The sequence below is a fragment of the Enhydra lutris genome, unplaced genomic scaffold, assembly GCF_002288905.1.
Source record: "Enhydra lutris kenyoni isolate GAN:26980312 unplaced genomic scaffold, ASM228890v2 scaffoldscaffold13, whole genome shotgun sequence".
Classification (NCBI taxonomy): Eukaryota; Metazoa; Chordata; class Mammalia; order Carnivora; family Mustelidae; genus Enhydra; species Enhydra lutris.
The window spans coordinates 33,877,683-33,897,779 of NW_019154097.1; the positions used below are offsets into that span (position 1 = coordinate 33,877,683).

Consider the following 20,097-nt stretch of genomic DNA (forward strand, 5'->3'; position numbering starts at 1 on the left):
GGAACCATCTAAAAGGATGGAAGAACAGGCCTGTTCCCACCCGCCAGACTGGAAAAGTCACGATTCACAGGGTAGGGGGTGGGGCACTCAGGAGGGTCTTGCCTCAAAGGTGGAGAATCAGCCCCAGACTGAGCATTGCTAAAAACCCACCTAACAAATCATAAAGCGAGACCCAGAAGGATGTGTTAGTTCCCAAGTACCTAGAACAAAGCTCAAGAAGATTTATAAGGATAGAAAAGATGCAAAATTCATGATGTCTGGTATCCAATAGAAAATTACCAGACACCTTCTTCTCTGAGAAAACACCAAATGGCAGGTGATGCTGGTGATCCAGGAGGGTGTGGAGGACCCAGGCACCCCGGAATGGGAGGCCGGTGGCTTCCATGGAGGCTTTAGCCGTGACATCCAGAGCCAGAGTCAAGGACATGGTCAGAGAGGTCACAGATCTCTCAGAGGCATGGCTGAGGACAAGGAGTGAATCCCCAACACCAAGCTGGGCCACCTGCTCAAGGTCACAAAGATCAAGTCTCTGGAGATCTAGCTCCTCTCCCTGCCCATCATGGAATCTGAGATCACTGAGTTTTTCCTGGGGGCATCCTTTAAGGATGAGGTTTTGAAGACTATGTTGGTGCAGAAGCAGACCCATGCTGGCCAGCAGACTGGGTTCAAGGCATTTGTTGCCATTAGAGATTACAATGAACACATTGGTCTGGGTATTAAGTGCTGCAAGGAGGCGGCCACTGCCATCTGTGGGGCCATCATCCTGGCCAAGCTTTCCACCATCTTGTGCAGCAAGAATACTGGCAGAACAAGGTCGGCAAGCTCCACGTTGTCCCATGTAAGGTGATCAGCCACTGTGGGTCTGTGCTGGTGTGTCTCATCTCCAACAGGAGGGGCATTGGCATTGTCTCAGCCTCTGTGCCCGAGAAGCTACTGATGATGACAGGTGTTGAGGATGGCTACCCCTCAGCCAGGGACTGCGCTGCCACCCAGGGCAATTATGCCAAGGCCACTTTTGATGCCATTCCCAAGACCTACAGCTGTCTCACCCCAATCTCTGGAAAGAGACCGTGTTCACCAAGTCTCCCTATCAGGGATTCACTGACCATCTTGTAAAGGCGCACGCCAGAGTCTCTGTGCAGGGGACTCAGCCTCCAGCTGTGGTCACCACATGTTTTATACAAGAAAAATAAAAGGAATTAAAGACCTGTTAGAAAGAAAGGAAGAGGGGGCATCTGGGTGGCTCAGTGGGTTAAGCCTCTGCCTTCAGCTCAGGTCATGATCTCAGGGTCCTGGGATCGAGCCCTGCATCGGGCTTTCTGCTCAGCAGGGAGCCTGCTTTTCCCTCTCTCTGCCTTCCTCTCTGCCTACTTGTGATCTCTCTCTGTCAAATAAATAAATAAAAATCTTTAGAAAGAAAGGAAGAAAAAGAGAGGAAGGAAGGGAAGGAGGGAGGGAAAGAAAGGGAGAGAGAATCACCAGACATACAAAGGTGGAAAACATGACACATAAAGAAAAGAAATTGATCAAGTGGAAACTGACCCAAAACTGACAGGATGTTAGAGTTAGCAGAGGCGGATTCTAAAAGTTTTTATAACTGTATTCTATATTTTCAAAATGTTAAGTAGAGACATGAAGACTTAAAAAACAAAAAACAAATTGACCTTGAAGAGTTGAAACCTACAATGTCGGAGATAAAAGATACATATGGGGCTCCTGAGTGGCTCAGTTGTTGGGTGTCTGCTTTTGGCTCAGGTCATGATCCTGGCATCCTGGGATCAAGCCCCATGTCGGGCTCCCTACTCAGCGGGGAAACTGCTTCTCCCTCTCCAGCTCCCCTGTGCTTGTGTTCCCTCTCTCGCTATCTCTCTCTGTCATAAATAAATAAAATATTTTTTTAAAAAGAAAGGTACACAGAATGAGATGCATGACAGATTAGACAAGACAGAAGGAAAGATTAGTTAGCTAGAAGACATAGCAGTAAAAGAAAACGATCCAAAATGAAGCAGAAAAAAAATTATTTTTAATGGAAAGAGCACCAGCGAGCTGTAGAACTTTTCCAAACAGCCTGATATATGGGTAACTAGACTTCCAGAGGAAAGGAGAAAGAGAACAGAAAACATATGGGACAAAATAGTGGCTGAAATTTTCCCAAACTTAATAAAACATATATCCAAGAAGCTCAATGAACCCCAAGCACAGACACTTGGTAATTGACTGGGTGGATGTGGAGGGTGAAGAGGAAGAATGGGTCAAGGGTGATGTCCCAGTTTCCTTCCCTGGGTGGGAAGGCCCCGTGGGCTGTGGGTACTCAGTGGCAGCAGACACAATGGGTCTGGCGTTGAGAAGGCAAAGTGGAGATGGAAGTCTGGGAGGCCATGGCCAAGGGGGATACCGCCAGGGAGGGCTGGGGGTCAGAGGCAGAGCCCAGGACCCACCCCCAGGTCATCAAGAAGCAAAGCCAGGAGAGCCAGCTGGGCAGATGGGACACACAGAGAGAGCACAGGGAAACCGGAGGCGTGCAAAGTCTGGGTGAATTGGTCACCATGCTACATTGGTCTAACGTAACAATGCCATCACCCACATGTGAAGTTTGGTGAGGCTGGCTTGGGTTCCTCCAGGTCCTGGGCTGGCCCTAGGGCAGGACTGTCCCACCATATTGCACAGGAAGTGATAGACAGGAGGAGTCCCAGGGAGGGGTGGGACCTGTAGGACAGAGGGGTCTGGAAGAGGGTAGCAAGCGGAGGGCACTTCTCAGGAGAGAGAGGGCTAGCTGGGCAGGAGATGGGGTGCAGGCGGTGATGACTGAGTTTCCAACTTCACATGCAAGCAGTGGCCAGGTCAGAGCGGACCACAGTGCCAGGACAAGTGGCAGTTCCTGGGAAAGACAGGAGAGTGGAAAGGAAAGGCCAGCATGTTGGCCAGGCGGCCCTCATGGTGCCCTGGAGGGAGGGATACTCCGAGCAGGGAGAGGAGGCCCCTGGGAGGCCCCTGGGAGGCCCCAAAGTCTTCTGAGAATGAGGACTTGTACCAGGGTGAGTAGCGACCCCAGGGGACAAAGGTACAGGATCCACAAAGGGGCTGAGCGAGCTGGGGCAGGCTGGTAGGTGTGTGCACACAGGGAGGCAAGCTGTGGTGGGTGGAGGGGCATCACAGACTTAGATTAGGGATCAGGGTGAGCTGCAGAGGGAGAGGGAGGGAGGGAGTGAGCACCTGCTGGTCATGGAGTTCACAGGCTCCATTACGAAGCCCAACCTGAGGAAGGCGCAGAGGGCAGCTGGGCAGTCCTGGCTGGCTTCTGCCTCCTTCTCCAGTGTCCTCTACCCAGCAAGGAGCAGCCAAGCCCAGCCCTGCTCTCTCTCTCTCCTCTCCAGCTCTACTGAAACATCAAAAAGCACCCGCCTCCTCCGGCGGTGTGCTGGGCTCCCTGGTGAGTGTGGGAAGACCCTGGTGTGTGCTCGGAATGAGCGCAGAGGCAAACACAGATCCAGGCGCGAGCGCAAGCAGCCTCGCCCGTGTACCGGGCAACAGCTTCCTGGGCACATGTGCATGCAGAGGAATTACACACGATCGTACGCAAGCACGGAGGGAACGAGCCACAAAGGTGGGTAGGCACAGCACAGGCACCTGCCCACCTTGTATGCCAGCGCGCACAGCGCACCCGGCATGCCGACGTATATCAGACACAGAGGCACACACCACCATGTCACACACACCCATGCGACTCCAGCCACCCACGGCCTCTGTTCCCTGTGCGTCTAAACATTCACAAAGAGCTCCCCCAAACAGAGATGTGCACGGAAACCAAGGACGAACCGATACGCAAGGCGCACATACGAACACGCGCAAAGGCGCGCACACGCGGAAGCTCATAAGTGCCTGGGGGCTGGAACACAGTTATTCACGCATATTCGGAGCTACTCACGCTTACACATATGTGCACGCAGACTCGGCAACCCGCGCACACATGCATGGTCATGCCCATGGACGCAGTGCACACTCACACACATACACAGATATACACGTGTCTCCCTACATACCTGCGTGCCTGCGAAAGCCTTCCATGAGGCCCTCTCCCACATTCCTGCGGACACGTAAACACAAATGCACATTTGCACACTACACTGGCCAAGGCTTCCGGGAGCCTGCAGGGGAGGGGTATTCAAGGCCGGGTCACTCCTTGGTTTCACCTTCCTCCCCCCACCCCCCTTCCTTTCCCACCCACACTCACCCACTCACCCACACACGGACTGATGTAGTCAGATGCTATCTGAGGGGCAAAACACAGGGCAGGAGGGAGAGCGGACAGAGAGAACATGTGGCCTTGAGGCTGGGGGAGGCAGATCTCCTTTCAAATCTTGCCTCTATCTTAGGACTGGGGGACCTGGTCAGGTCGCTGCTTTATCTGTGCCTTAGTTTTCTTTTCTTTCTTTCTTTCTTTCTTTTTTTTTTTTTTAAGATTTTTTTTATTTATTTGAGAGAGGGAGAGGAGGGAGGGGCAGAGGGAGAGGGAGAAGTAGGTTTCCTGCTGAGCAGGGAGCCTGATGCAGGGGTTGATCCCTGGGACCCCGGGATCAGGACCTGAGCCGAAGGCAGATGCTTAACCGAGTCACCCAGGTGCCCCTGAGCCTCAGTTTTCTTTTTTTTTTTAATATTTTATTTATTCATTGGACAGACAGAGATCACAAGTAGGCAGAGAAGTAGGCAGAGAGAGGAGGAAGCATGCTCCCTGCTGAGCAGAGAGCCCAATGTGGGGCTTGATCCCAGGACCCTGGGATCATGACCCGAGCCGAAGGCAGAGGCTTTAACCCACTGAGCCACCCAGGTGCCCGAGACTCAGTTTTCTTACCTGGCTAGGGGGAAGATGGTTTGAATGCTTAAGCATTACTGTTTGTCCTCTCTTGGTGGTCCCTCTAGCATGAGGGGTCCTGGGAACCTGAGAACCTGCAAGGGGTGCTCTTCAGGCCCCGGGGAAGCTGGCCCTAGGGCCCTTACCAGTATGTACAAATCGCGCGCCCTCTGGACCCATAGGCAGGTCACAAGGTGAGGACTTGATTCTCCTGGGACTCACGGAAGTACACCCTAGGTGATCCGCTGTACGAATCTACAAAGTGAACCCACTTGTATAACCAGCATCCAAATCAAGAAACCGAACGTATCCCACTCCTTAGAAGCCAGCGAGAGTTGGTTTTGACCTAAAGCAATCCCAGTTGCCACAGGCCAACATGTCTCTCTGTAGCTTTGTCTTTCCTTGTAGCCAGCAAAGGGACACTGAGGCACAGAAAGAGCAGGGACCTGACCAGGTCCCCCAGTCCTAACACTCAACTCAGGACCCCTCTGCCCAAGGCCACCCCACCCTCAGCTCCTCCCATCAGTCAGGGTCCCAGCAGGGTCCCACACAGATGAGTGGCAGGAACTGCTAGCCAGCCCCCACCCTCTGGCCAGCTGAGAGGCCACCACCTCCCCTTGGAGGGGAGACCTTGCTCCAGATCTTGAGCCCACCTCTCCATTTTGGGAGCCAGAAAACCTGGAAGGAAGGGGGCACAGAGCTCTCGAATTTCTATACTGCCCCAATCCTTCCCTTGAGCCCCTTGTTGATACCGCCCAAGGTCCCACAGCTTGAAGGCAACACTCAAACACAGGGCTAACCCACTCCAAACCCCATAGCTTCTTCAGTAATGGAGATCATTACTATCATCTTACGGACGAGGAAACAGGCTTGGACAGACCATGAACAGAACCGGGACCCCCATGCAGGGTTTTTGAATGTCAGGCTTCCAGTTGTGGGGCTGAACTTGACCCTGACATTCCCCTGCTCTAAGCCCTTCACTGGGAACCCACCTCCTTTGTAGGTCTGCAGCCCTCCCTGGTCTGATCCTGCCAACCTCACCCTCTTCCCTGCCCAGTAGCGCACTGGTCTTCCCCAGACTGACAACCAAGTGCCTTTTGGACTCCAGGTATCCATACGTGGCTGTGTCATGACTTGCTCAGCACCTGTCTTGCTCCAAGAGAGCAGGGACAGGGGCTGTCATGCTTTCAGCGGTGCCCACTGTGTCCAGCACAGTTCCTGGCACACAAGAAGTTCTCAATGGAGATACGCTGGAGGGGTGAATGAGGCTATGGCAGGCAGGCAGGGGACAGGTGGCAGAGGCAAGGTGGGTGAACCTGAAGGAGCCTTGGAGCACAAGGTCTAACCCTCTCTTTGCAGGAGGCCTGGGGAGGGACCAGGACTGGCCTTGCCCAAGATCACACGCTGGTGAGTGGAGGGTCAGGATTAACACTCAGAACCTCCTCACCCCCCAAGCCTAGTTCTGAGTTGGGAGGCCCTTCCCTCCACTCTCTCCTCTTTCCCTCCTCCCTAGAGGCCGCAGGGCCAAGCTGCCCTAAGACCTTAAGATGAGGGGCTGGGGGTCCCAAACCTGACTTTCCTTCCTCCCTGACCACACCCCCAGCACAGGCTCTGGGGTATGTCAGCAGCCCACTGAGAAGACCCCCTGAGGTCTCCCATCTGAGAGCTGGCTTTGTAGATTCCTGGGGCCACTAGATCACTGTGCGACCATAGATAAAGCGTCACCCCTCTCTGAGCTTAGTTTTCTCATCCATAAAATGGGGATATGACACAGTTCCTAGAGGCTTTACGGTATAAGGGCGAAATAAATCCCCAACGCGCTCCCAGGAAGCGGCCAAGCACAGGCACTTCTCTTGAACCCTCTCGCTGTATCGTCGTGATAAGCAAGGTGTGGGAACCTCCCTGGTTTATAGATGAGGCTCAGAGAAGTCAGGGCCCCAAAGCCCGACTTCTAGGGGCAGAACTCGGCACCTGCTGCCCTCTCTCGGCAGAAGCCACCCCGCCCCATCCACACCCCCGACCCCCGCGTCCGTCCTTCCTCGGAGCCAGCTCGCGGGTTCCCCCGGAGCAGGGCCCGTGGGCGGGGTGATCGGGTGATGGGGGTCGGGGGCGCGGGCGGTGGGAGGGGGCGCCTGTCCGCGCGGGCCGGCGTGGGTCGATACAGCTGCGGGATGAATGGGAGAGGAGAGCAGGGCGGCGGGGGGGAGGAGGGAGGGCTGTCGTGGGGTACTAGGGGGCAGGAGAGAAGGGAGAGGGCCGCCCCCCGCCCCCGCCCAGCGGGCCCTGCCCGGGTGTGCAGCCGTCAGCGCCGAGCGCGGCCCCGCGGCCCCGCCGAGGGATCGATAACTAATTTCACCGCAGCAGCCGCCCCAGTTTTTTCCCGATAATTGTGCGCTGGCAGCTGCGAGCGAGGCCCCCAGCCCGGCGCGCGGCCCCCGCCCGCGCCCGATCAATTGACACCGCCACCGGGCGGCAGGAAAACTCATTTTTCTCTCCCTCCCCGGCTCCCGGTGGGCGCGGGCTAAGCTCCGCCTTGGGCCGGGGCTGGGAGGGGCGGGGCGAGGGGGAGCAGGGGAGGGTCCAGGGAGGGGGGCGTGGGCCCGTTCACTGTCAACTTGGGTTTGGGACCCTGACTTCCAGGGAATCAGAGGAAGCCCGGGGTGGGTGGGGTGCGGGAGCGGGGTGTGTGCCTCAGTTTCTCCACTCTACGCGTAGGGGCGTGGCCGAAGGCCTCGGAGCAGGACTGGCCCCGCCCCCTCGGCCCCCACCCACGCACCCCTCCCCCAGCAGGCGGGCTCTGCCAACCCGCGCTGCTCGGAGGAAGGTCCGAGCGCGCAGGCGCCGAGGTCTGGACAGGTGGGTTCGAATCCTTCCCCCGCGCTTACCACGGTGACCTTGGACTCGTCCTTCCCTTTGGGCCCTTCCTCTCTGAGCCTCAGTTTCCCCATCTTCCCAGAGGGGCCCAACAGAGTCCTGAGCACACAGAGCTGTGGACCAGAGACAGCGAGGTGGCTCCCCAGAAGGCGCTCCGTAAATGGTGGCTCTCATGAGCTAGCCAGTGGGGAGGGGATCGTCATCCGTTACCCACTGAACACCTACTGTGCGCCGGGTCTGTTGTAGGTGTTGGGAACAGACAAAAATCCCTGCCCCGGTGATACTGACGTTCTCATGAGGGGATGGCCAATAAACACACTGACTAAGGGAAGTAAACAGTGAGAAGATGGGAAATGCCATGGGGGAGAAATAGAGCAGGGCAAGTGGGATAGGGGATGGGAGAGGAGTGCACGCGCAGGGCTCCAGCGGGAGAGGCCCCTTTGCAAAGCTCTGAGCTCCTGGCTCTGCTCTCAACCTGCTGGCTGCTCAAGGTCGCTGGAAACCTGCAGACTTGGCATTCTCTGAGGAGGGTGGTCAGGAGGAGGGAGAGAAAGAGGAGGGAGAAGGCAGGATATGTGAGGGGGGGTCAGAGGGGGGCCTCAAAGGGGGGCCGTAGAGAAGCCAGAGTGCAGGCCGGAGGGGGGCCAGAGAGAAAGGGGCTGCAGACAGAGAGAGAAGGGAAGATCGAGTTCTGATGGCCAAGGAAGGAGTCCAGGACGGTCGGGGTCAGAAGGGACTCTGGTCTCTGACCCGTCCCAGCTGTGCTATTGAGGCTCAGAGAGGGGCAGGGGTCTGCCCCATGCCATTTATGTGTGGGGGACAGAAGTGGGCTACTGGGCCCTGTCTCCAGACCCTGGAGGGGAGAGAAGAGAGACTCCTGGATGGGAGGGAGTGGTGGTGAGGGGAGCAGCCCATAGTCTGGGTCAGGAAATGCTCCAGAACCCTGTCCTGCCTCTCAGGGGCCAGCCCGAGGTTCCCTGGAGATTCACTGGTTGTGTTAGCACACCTACAACTTCTTCCGAAGGATTCAGAATGACTGGTTGGGGCTCAGGGAACCCCATCTGCAGACCACATCCTCCCCCCACCCACCCCCTACCCCCAGGGCCTGCCGGGCAAAGGTAAGCAGGTTACCAAAATCTGACAGAGAAGTCCTAAGGCTTCTTGCCCACAGGGGTAGGTGAGCCAGGCAGGGGTGGGGACCCAAGGCTGCTGGGGGAGTGGGGTTGGGGCAGGACTCGCCCCCTGCCTTGGTTTTCTCATCTTCAACAAGGTCAGGCGGCTTGAGTCTCTGAGGCTCTCTCCGTCTTTCTTCCCTCCAAACTCCTGGCACACAGACCGGGCAAGGAGTTGAGAGCAGTGACTCCGCAGAATTGAAAGGGAGATTGCTATAGCAAGCAGATGAGGAGGCTAGCCAAGGAGAGGCGCGCGGGGCTGGCTGGTTGGGACTCGGAACCGTACGGGGCTAGGCCCGGCCCACCTGTTCGTCCTGCTGTCCCCCCATCCACCCACGCAGACACCCAGAGGTTCAGCTCAGTCAACCAGCGCGTACTTAGTTCGCACCAGCTGTAGGTGAGACCCTCTGGAATGGAGTGGGCATTAGGTCCCCGTCTGTCCCAGCCTCTTCCTCTCCCCATGACACCCACGTTTTCTCTTGGAGTGTGTTCGTAGGAGCACTGGATTGGGAGTCAAAGCTGGACTCAGGCCCCCATGGTTGCCGAGACAGGCTCCTTGGGCTCTCTGTGCCCTAGTGTTTTGGGGTGCTGGGCACAGAACCCACAGCGGGTGAATGGTGCCAGGAACAAGCTGTGGTCGCAGGATTGACCCTCTCAGTCCCTTCCAGTGCTGCCCCGCCCCCATTGGAACTGAGCTTCTCCTCCTGCAGCTTTAGGTTGGTAGGGTCAGAGGTCCTGGTTACCTTGGCTGGGGGAGTGAGAGGGAAGCAGGGAAACCAGGAAGATCTCCAGGAACTCCGAGCAGGTGACAACCATCTCACCGCTCTGGGGTCCTTGTCCCAGAGTTCATCAGGCAAAGAAGGGAGTCACTGTTCAGGCGTGGGCAAGCGACCCCAGATGCAGCAAATTGTCTGCATAACGTCTTCGGGGTTCTGTAGGTAGCCAGCAACTTGAAGGGGACTCCGATGGCTTGGACCCCGTGGAGGACAGGGACTGAGCTGAGTGCTGGGTCTGAGCTGAGTGCCACAAGGGGCAGAGAGAACATCTCTCCCCCGGCATGACTTCAAACCCCTTAATCCACCCTGGGGCTTTCTGGACACCCCTTGTGGGCACCCTTCCCCGGCCCAGGAACCCACTCAGCAGCCACCCAGCTGCGACACCCTAGGGGCCAACCCTTGATGAGGGGGGTGGGAAACAGAGCCACGGGGTAAAAGCCTCCCCCTCTCTTCTTCGGGCACATGGTCCCGAGACATACTTCGTAAAGAATCTCAGACAGTCCCGGGGGACCCGCCACCCAGACTCCATAATGGCGAGCTCAATAATGTACGTTTGTATCTGCTCTTTCCTGCTTCACTCCCCGCCTCCCCACCCCTCGCTCTTGCTCCTGGGACTATGCTCCTGGGCAAACAAACTCCCAGGCCCTTCCTTTAGCCTGCTTCCAGGGAACCCAGACCAAAAGAGGCATCATGGACAGCACTGGGCCCCCCACAATCCATACGGCGAAGTTGTAACCCCCAGCAGCTCAGAATGTGACTCTCTGCGGACATAGTCTTTAAAGAGGAAATTAAGGTTCAATGAGGTCATCGGCGGGGAGGGCCCAATCCAATACGCTTGGTGTCCTTTAAGAAGAGGAAATTAGGACATAGACACGCACAGAGGAAGGAGCATGTGAAGACCCTGGGAGAAGGGGGCTGTCTACCAGCCAAGGAGAGAGGCTTCGGAGGAACCAAACCGGCCCACACCTTGATCTGGCACTTCCAGCCTCCAGAACTGTGAGAAAATACATTTCTGTTGTTTAAGCCCTCCAGTATGGGGTACCCCCGGCTGCCCTGGCAAACTGAAACACGGGTATGTTCTGTCATCATCCCATTTTTACCACCAAAGAAACTGAGGCTTCGAAAGGCAAAGAACTTACCCAGGGTCACACAGCTGGCAAGGGGCAGGGCCCAAATTCAAACAGGGGTCCTGGGCGGCAGAGGGCCAGCCTTCGACGCTAGGGATGGCAGGGAACCAAGGGAGACCCTTTGGCCCAGAACTCCTCCCCTCCTCTCCAGAGTTAGGGAAACCCCTCCCTCCCTCTAGGGCACCCCCACCCCCAAAACACAGGCTTTGATTGCACTGCCCTTGTGAAGGCCCCTGGAGCTCCCTGCCTCTGGGGCCTCTGGCTTCACTGCGGCTGTAGTGTGGAGCCTTTCCAGCTCATTCCTTTCCTCCCCTCCTCTGAAGGCTCTTCCACACCAGCTCACTCGCTCACAGCGCACACACTCACACACACACACACACACACACACACACACACACTCTCTCTCTCTCTCTCTCTCTCTCTCTCTCTCAGTGCTCACCTCCTGTTTGGCAGCTGCTCTGAGGCTCTTTCTAGCACCTTCCCTAATGCCTGCTGTAGGCTAGCTGCAGAGTGGCTTTGGGGGGTCCCCCGAAGACCATACCCTGTCCCTCCCTATGCCCCTGGTGCCTTTGGGCCCTCTCCTGCCTGAGCAGCATGCTCTACTGAGCTCCATACTGAGCACCATGGGGGAAGGGTGCATGCATGGTCTCATTGACGCCCACCCCCCTGTAGCAGGGACCAGTGTTGTCTTCATTTCATATATGAGGACCTGAGGCCCAGAGGAGGGCAAGGCTTTGCCTAAGGACACACAGCGGTGAGTGGTACGGCTGGGATTCATTCTGGCCAAACTCAGAGAATGGAATTTATCCAAAATGTCAGGGCTAACACAGGACCTCCCTTGAGAGCAGTCTGAAATTTGGGGCTAGGGCAGGGCTGAGCAGCGCAGCCAGGGGGCACCCCGCCCCTGGCCGCCCACCGAGCTCCATTCCCAGAAGGACAAGTATGAAACTCTCCACCCAGTCCACACTCATTCCTCTGTGGCCCCCTGCCCCTCAGGCGCCAGGGTGCTCCGCAGAGACCCTCAAAGACCCCCATGCAGGGGGAGGGAGACTGGCCATGACCTACCTTATGTGAGCACCCCCTCTGTGCCAAGCTCTACTGTGTTGTAGGTATGGAAAGAAAGGGGAGCCAAGCCCGGCCTGACCACTTGGTCCAGTGGAGAAAAACACACCCTATTATCCCTCCAGCAGCTATCACTTTCTGATTCGCGGCACCTGGGTGGCTCAGTCCTTTAAGTGTCTGCCTTGGGCTCAGGTCATGATCTCGGGGTTCTGGGATCGAGCCCCACATCAGGCTCTGTGCTTGGTGTGGGGTCTGCTTCTCCCTCTCCCTCCACCCCTCCCCCCGCTCATGCACTGTCTCTCTCTCAAATAAATAAATTATATATATATATATACCTTTCTGACTCAACAGATGCTGGGATGAAGGCAGTCAATAATGGGAGTGGCAGGTCTGGAGAATGAGTAGAAGTTACCCAGGTGAAGCGGGTGAGAACAGCATGTGCAAAGGGCCTGTACAGGGAGGCTCAGAGAAACGGAGAAGGCCTGTGTCCTGGAGCTGGTAGAAACTTCTGGAAGAGACCGAAAGGGCTCCCCAGGGCTGGGCTGTGCAGGGCCCCGTGAGCCACATTAAAGGCTCTTGACTTTATTCAGCAGAGATCTGTGTTTTGAAGACCCCTGGCCCGGCTCTGTGTGATGGAGAATAGGGTCAAAGCACAGAAGCAGGTAGAAAGGCAAGAGGTTGGCTTGTGTCCAGGTGAGAGAAGGCTTGGGGAAGGAACAGCTGGCATGAATATTCAAAAAAAAAGAGAGAGAGAGAGAGAACCAAGACTCAGCAGAGTAGTAACACAAACACCCAGCCTGGATTTCAAAGTGGGAGGGACCTCAGAGATTCCCAGTTTGTGGACACCCGGAGGCTCAGGGAGAGGAACTGTCTTGTCCCCGCACGACTCTGCCGGTTCATTCATTGGACACTTACTGAGCACCTACTAGGTGCCAGGCCCTGTGCTAGAATCTGGGGATAGTACAGAGGTGAATAAGGTGAGTCAGGTCTGGCCTACTGTGCCAGCGTGCACCAGCACCAAAGGGCATGGTCCTGAGGGCTGGGAGGGAGGAGGAGGGGGAGGGAGAGCCTGGGAAATGATACCGATGATGACAAAATATACTTACTGAGCATTTTCCGTTGCCAGACACTGTGTCAAGCCTTCTGTAACCATGATCTCATTAGCTGCTGCACGGCTGCCAGCAAATGCTGTTGGGCCATTGCACGGACGGCAGGATTAAGGGTCAGAGAAGTGCAGGGACCTACCTGATGTCACACGAGGGCAGGCAGGGCCAGGCCCTCACCCCACCTTCCCAGAGAGCCTGCTTCGCCTGCTTCTGGGCCTGACCTGAGCTCCTCCCAAGGCCTCAGAACTGAGGCTGGGGGTTGAGGGCAGGTGGAGGGAAGGTGGGACACAGAGGGGGATCCTGAAGTCCTTCCCCATAGGAACAGTGGTGGAGGCGCCCGGGCTAGCTGGAGGTCAGAGGGAGGTCAGGAAGGAAGGAGAATGTCAGCCCCAAGCTGCAGGCCTCCCCTTCCCACTCACTCTGCTCCACCCTCCCCTTCCAACAACAAAGCAACCTCAGTAAGTCCACTCAGCACAGGGGAGAGGGGACTGGGGTTGGGAGCTGCACAGTCTGGCCCACCCCTGCTCCAGCCCCCTCCAAGGCACAGTCTAGGCGAAACCACTGCCCCCCCATCACTAACTGCGGGATCCTCATGTAATGGCAGCCTCCTTGCTCCCCAGTCCAGACACACGCACTCATTCATTCATTCATTCAATAAAGTGTTCGGAGCACCTGCTCTGGGCTGGGACCCTGGGCTGGATGCTGGCAACAGGGGAGGACACAGCATTCCGGGTACCTGCCATGAGGCGCACATGGCCTCAGAGGGAAGGACACTCACGAGCCATAATTGTACAAGGTAATGCTGAGACCAGGGATAGGACACAGGAGGGAGGGACCATGTAATGAAATGGGAAAGACAATGACCCCAGCATGCGTGGCAGTCAGGAAAGGCTGCTTGGAGGAGGTGATCGCTTTCCAAGACCCAAAGACTGAACAGGAGCTAGTCAATGAGGAAGACAAGGGAAATGGGAACCAGACAGAAGGAACAGTACGACCAGAGGCCTGGACTCCCTTGGGAACATGCCCCCTTTGAGGAATGGATAGGAGGTGGGCAGGGTTGGATCTTAGGGTACATGCTGGGGAATTGGGGTAAGGCTGAAGGGCTGCTGGAGCGACACCAGGCTGGGTCTTGGGGAAGATCTGAACTTCTTCCTTGGGCAATGAAGGCAGTGAGCGGGGGAGTGATGGGTGAAATGTGAATTTTGGAATGCTCACCCAGGCTGTGTATACACCTGCACTCACATTCCCATGCAAGCCTGCCCGTGTGTGTGTCCATGTTCACAAGGACCTGCACAGCCAGACACACACAGGGCACCCAGGCAGGCCCAGAGACACACATGTTGGCTCAACAAAACAGAGACTCCCGCCAGACAGGCTGGGGTTGTCTCCTGGGGAAACTAGAGATGGAAAGTCCCAGACAGGGATCCTCGGATGACCAGGGGGTTCATGAAGCTCCCCCTCCTGTCCCTTGGCTTGTAATCCTTTACAGCGTAGGGTCACTCATATTATTTCTTTTCTTCCTGGAACATCAGAATTGGCTAAGACCTGGGTAAGCTGGAGAAGATCTGCTCCGGCCCCTCTGGATCCGTTTCCTGTCGCTGTTGTAACAAAGGACCACCAATGCAGTGGCTTAAACAGCACACATTTATTCTCTTACAGTCTGGAGGTCAGAAGTTCCAAAGTCAAGGCGTCGAAGGGCTGTGTTCCTTTTGTGGGCTCTAGCAGAGAATATGTTTCCTTGCTTTTTCTAGCTTCTAGAGGTGCCCACAGTCCTCGGCTTGTGGCTCCTTCCTCCTTCAAAGCCAGAAGCAAAGCAACTTCCAATTTCTCTGACTCTGACCTTCCTGTCTCTCTTGGGACCTTAGAGAAGTGGGCAGGAAGCTGGGTCGGGAGCCTGCGGAGGTGGCTGGAGCATGGGTGACTTCAAAACTCCAGGAGGTGGCCTCCCTGAGTCCCCTTGGATCAGGCCAGGCTCAGCCCTGGAGGCCACAGCCCAAGTTCTGAGGCAGGGGCACAGGGGGAACCCATATGGAGGGGCTCCCAGTCCATTTAGGGGGCACATGGAGACAAGAACAAAATCGATCGGGTCGCTCGTTCATCCTACAGCAAATCCGTGCAAGCCAGCACTGCAGACATAGAGAAACACCAGCTCTGGAGCCAGACGGTCTTGGGTTCAAATTCCAGGTCTGCTACTTATCAGCTGTGGGGCCAGGGACCGCTGATTTGACCAATACTGCCCCCAGTGTCCCCACCTTGAGTTAAGGTGAGGATTAAGTGAATGACTTCAAAGGACAATACTGAATATGTGTCTGCTGTGATGATGATGGTGAAAATTACTACCTTTATTCTTGTAAGCCAGGAGGTGGGGAGTGGGTCTCAGGCCCTTAGGGCTCTTTTCTCACCTTCTAGAAGAGTTCTACTTCCCGTGCATTTTGGGGCCAGCGTCTGCCAGCACACCTCCTGAAAGCCTAGCTTCCAGTTTTTCCATTTCCGCCTCCTGCCAGGCCAGTCCGTTCCAGGAGGGGTCGGAAGTCCAGGCTGGGATTTTCTTCTGCCCCAACTTAATCCTTCCTGCTCCTGTGGGTCCCGCCCCCTGAGTCCCCTCACCGGAAGAGTGGGGGCATCCTGGGCTGGATTCTGCGGGTTCCTGGGTCCTACAAGGTCCTGCTGCACCTGACCTGCACCCCCCACCACCCCGGCCTGTGTCGCACCAAACTGCCCCTCCCCGCCGCCAACAGCTCTCCCTCCCACTCACACAATTCCTCCCACGCACCGTGCCCTCTGCCCCTCCCACCACTCACTTTCCCCACCCTAGCCTCGGGTTGCAAGGAAGCCTTGCCTCTTTCTCCAGGAAGCCTCCCTGATGCTTGTGGCAGTATTAGAGCCTTTTCCCCGAGCTGCCCATCACAGCCCCCCATCGCAGCCCGTATTTATGGGTCCATTTTGTGTGTTTCTCCCGCTCCATGATGAACGCAGCCTCCCACAGGCTGGCACATAGTAGGTGCGCAGTAAACGTTGTTAAAGGCAGGCAGTAAGGAGAAGGTTAGTTCAGACCCTCAGGAAGCAGGAGAAAACAGCCCAGAAACTTGATGGGGGAGGGGGTGGGGAGTCAGCTCTCAGCCTGCCGCCCCCCAAAAGAGCCCTCTGTTCCCCTCCTCTTTCCCCTCTGCCTGCTGAACCCCACAGACAGCAGATTGGAGGCATTGGGGCAGCGGGAGTGGTGGTAGGGGAGCTGCAGACCGAGTACCCGACGGGGGTGGGGTGCGGGGGGGGGGGGGGGACGGGGGGGGGGGGGGTGGGCTCTGGGGTCTGGGGGGGGGGGGGGGGGGGGGGGGGGGGAGACACGGTTGGGAAGGCTGAGCTCTGAGGTCTCTAGAAAAAAACGAGCTGGCGAGCAGGAGGGGAAGGGAGGCTGAAGCTCACATCTGGCTTTGCCCACCCAGGCGGCAGCTCCTGCGGGCAGCACATTCATCCCTGTATCGCTCCCTCCTCCTCCACCCCTGCTGAGCCCCGCTTCCTGGCTCCTCCTCCTGGGGAGGCACTAGACGGTCCCTTTCACGGCTGCCCTTGGGTCCGTGAGCTTGTGACGCCAGTTACACGGGCTCTGCGTGGGAAAACCTCAGTTCCTGAGACTGGAGAACCAAACCGAGGTTCCTGGCCCATTTGCTCCTGCGTCTGACTTACGGAAGCCCCTCCCCCACCCCACCCCCAAAGGATGGTGCCTGGGCCGGCTCCCTCTCCCAGGCGCCTGGGTCCCACAGAGTCCTAGGATGGAATCTAGCCTGGGGTGAGGGAAGGGGGGGGGGGCTCTTCGAGGCCTCGGAAATCAGCATACTGGGCAGAGGGTTCGGGAGGGAGCTGCCCAGCGTCAGGGGACTCTGGGGGCGGGGAATCAAGAGGCTGGGGGTTCCTGGCGGCTGTCAGTAGTTGATCCCAAGGGCCCTGTGTGGTGAAGGCAAGGCCCCGCCTGGAGATAGGGAGAAGGGCCACCCAGCTTGGTATTCCAAGGATACGGGGAACCAGGAATCTGTGATGTACTCTAGAAGCCGGAATTCTCTCTGCGGCCACCCTCACGCTGGCTTGCCCCAAGAGCTTATTACTATCGTCACTGGTGTTACCCCTTTTCCCCCAGCACCTGCCCACCCAGGTCCAGGAGGCGGCCTCGAGGGTGCCCTCCTGGAGCTCCCAGCTAGGGGTCTGCAGGTGGAGGGTTATGGAGTCTGTGCTGGTGTGGCTGTCGCTGAGGCGGCGGACCTGGGAAGGAGACGGCGGGGGCGGGGGAGTGGCTGGAAGCGGTTTCTGGGAAAACCCACACCAAGAGTTGAAGCCCAGAGAGAGGAGCTGACCCCGAGGCCGGGTAGTCAAAGACAGGAAGGGTGTTTCTGGCAGCAGGAACATTAAGTGCTAGGGCCCGAGATGAGGCAATACCTGGGCACCACGGTCATTCTGCAGGAACCCAGCTGCCGAGAGGAAGCGTGGCAACGGGTGGTGGAGGCGGGGCACCCACGGGCAGGGCCTTGAACGCCGAGGACAGCCCGCCCTCTCGCTCCTCGGACCCGGCTCCCCCCCCACACCGGCGCCCAACCCCCCCCCCGCCCCCCCTCTCGGCTCTCCGCCGCCTTCGGGCGGGCCCGGGTAAGGCCGCGGACGGCCGCGGCTGCCCTTTCAAGTCGGCCTCCCCGAGGCTCCCGGGCCGGCCGGGCGCTGGGGCCGCTGCGCCGACATCAAAGCCCAGCGCCCCCAGCCAGATCCGGTTGCGGCAGGGGCGGGCGAGCCGGGGAGGGAGGCAGGTTTCGGCGGATTCCCCTTTCATCCCGTGGCTCCGCGGGCGCGGACCTCCGGGAGGCCCCGCACGTCCCAGTCGGGCAAGTCCGCGCAGGGCCGCGAGCTGCGCCGCCGGGTCGGGCGGGGCTGTGTGGCTTCGGGCAAGTCCCTGCCCTCCTCCGCGCCTCCGGCACCTTCCCTGCCCCGGAGGCCTTGGCGCGGGGCCTTCCTGGGAGGGGCGTTCGGGGAAACTCGGGAAGTTTGTCTCCCCGAGATCGGGCGGGGGAGCCGGGGCCGGCCCGGGCGCACCTGCGCCTTGCTCCCACTCGGCCCCCCAAAGAGGGGCGATCTCAGAGACCCCCCCCGCAGCGTCCCCGCCCCCCGCTCCCCGCTGAGCCGGCCATGCCCTCTGGCCTCCGCTTCCTAGAAGCCGGAGGGAGCAGACCTTGCTCGTCCTTCTTCACCGTCGAGGCTGCACGCATCCCTTCTTGCGAAACGACTCTACTTCACTTTTTTTTTAAGATTTTATTTTATTTATTTGAGAGAGCGAGACCAAGCACACGCCCAAGGGGGGGAGGGGCAGAGGGGGAGGGAGAAGCAGACGCGGGCTCCATCCCAGCATCTGAGATCGTGACCTGAGCCGGTAGCAGTCGCTTAACCGCCTGAGCCACCCAGCGCCCCACGGCTCTACTTTCTGATGTCACAGCAGTAAGAATGACAATGGCCACAGGCTCTCCCACCATAAGCCGCCCAGTGCGGTTGATTAAGAACAGCCTTTCTCAGGCGAGCAGCCTGAGGCTCAGAGAGGGAACTCGACTTGCCCCGGGTCCCACAGCCAGGAAACCCAAATCAGACGCAGGCGCGGTGGACAGGATGCACTTGGTTTCCGTGGATTCCGCCCTCCGCGGTTCCTGCCCGCTGTCGCAGTATTGATCACAACACAGGCACGGAGCAGGGTGAGGCCAGGCTGGGGATAGCGAGAGCAGACACTGGCAGCAGGGGACGGCGTCTCTATCACCCGCATTCTACAGATGGGGAAGCAGACACCGGGAGGTCACGCAGCCGTCTAAGGAGCAAGGCTGGGGATGGACCTAGTTTCTTGGCTCCAGGGACTTGAGTCTTAGCCACGGCGGGTGGGGCGTGGTTAGAGAGGCAGAGAGACCGCTTGACCCCCAGAGCACTTACTGTGTCAGTCCCAGGCCAGGAACAGGCTGAGTCAGCACCTGAGCCTCAGCTGGGGGGTGCTGCTCTGTGCCTGCTGTTCCAACAGAGGGACCGAGGCACAGAGAAGTGAAGGATGGGCCACACTGGATGGGAAATGACAGAGTCAGACTTGGCTCACAGTGCTCGCCTTGATAGCTTTGGTGGCAGAGAGGGGGACAACCAGGGCCACCTTCCTCCCACCCGCAGGGGGCCAACCCACACAGTCACAGAGCCCTTGAAGGGCTTCTCTGGGCAGGGCCTTATCTGCCAAGAGGGGCCCTTTTAATGGGCCTCCCCAGGATGCCAGGTGCACTCAGGCTGGTGGGATGGGACGGGTGCCCGGGTATCAGGCAGATGCCACCCCAATCCAGATATTTAAAATTCCTCCCTGGAAAATCAGATAATCAAGGAAGTCAAATACCGTGAAATGAGTGTGATCCTTGCCAGAAACCCAGAGGGAGCCTCAGAAAATCATCACATGGCAAGTGCGGGCCTGTGACCCACCCCCACCCCACCTAGTTTCACAGGCAGAGAAACTGAGGCACAGACCCCACCAGGAAGAGTCTCAGAAAGAGGATCCCCTCCTCTTGCCTAGCATCTATTGAAGGCTTCCCTTGTGGCTGGCTGTGTGTTGGAGCCTATTGAGTGCCTACGCTCCCTGAGTTCAGGGCCTGCTGAGAAAGGTTCCTTGTGTGCCAGTAGTGTTACCATTATTCAGTTCTGATCCTGGAGGGCTCCCCTGAGAAGGAAACATCTAAGCTGAGACCTGAGCTTAAGTAGGAGTCAGTGAAGCTGGTGAGAAGAACATTTTAGGCGGAGGGGGGAACATGTGCAAAGGCCCTGAGGCATGAAGGTGTTTGGCTCAGAAGAGTAAAGAAGCCAGAAGCCTGTTGCAAGAGTGGGGGGGGGCACATGGAGGGAGAAGTCAGGAAGGAGGCAGAGGGGGCAGCATCTGGGGCTTGGAGGAGCCTGCCTAGGCCAAGTCAGTGCTGGATGGGGGGAGAGGAGACAAGCAGTGGGAGTCAAAGCTGGTGACCAGGAATCCAGCCCACAATGACCACCCCAGGACTTCCAACCTCAGGAGAACCCTGGTTGGGAGCAGGAGAGAGGTGGGAGCTGTCTCCAGTCCTCCTGTTTTAAACCCTGCTCTGTGGAGCTCCTGAA

At 57.8% G+C, this 20,097-nt stretch overlaps 1 pseudogene; it reads left to right on the plus strand.

Moving 5' to 3' along the window:
* Nucleotides 1-309: 309 nt before the first annotated feature.
* Nucleotides 310-1,193, plus strand: LOC111145462 (annotated as a pseudogene).
* The last annotated feature ends 18,904 nt before the right edge of the window (nt 1,194-20,097 follow it).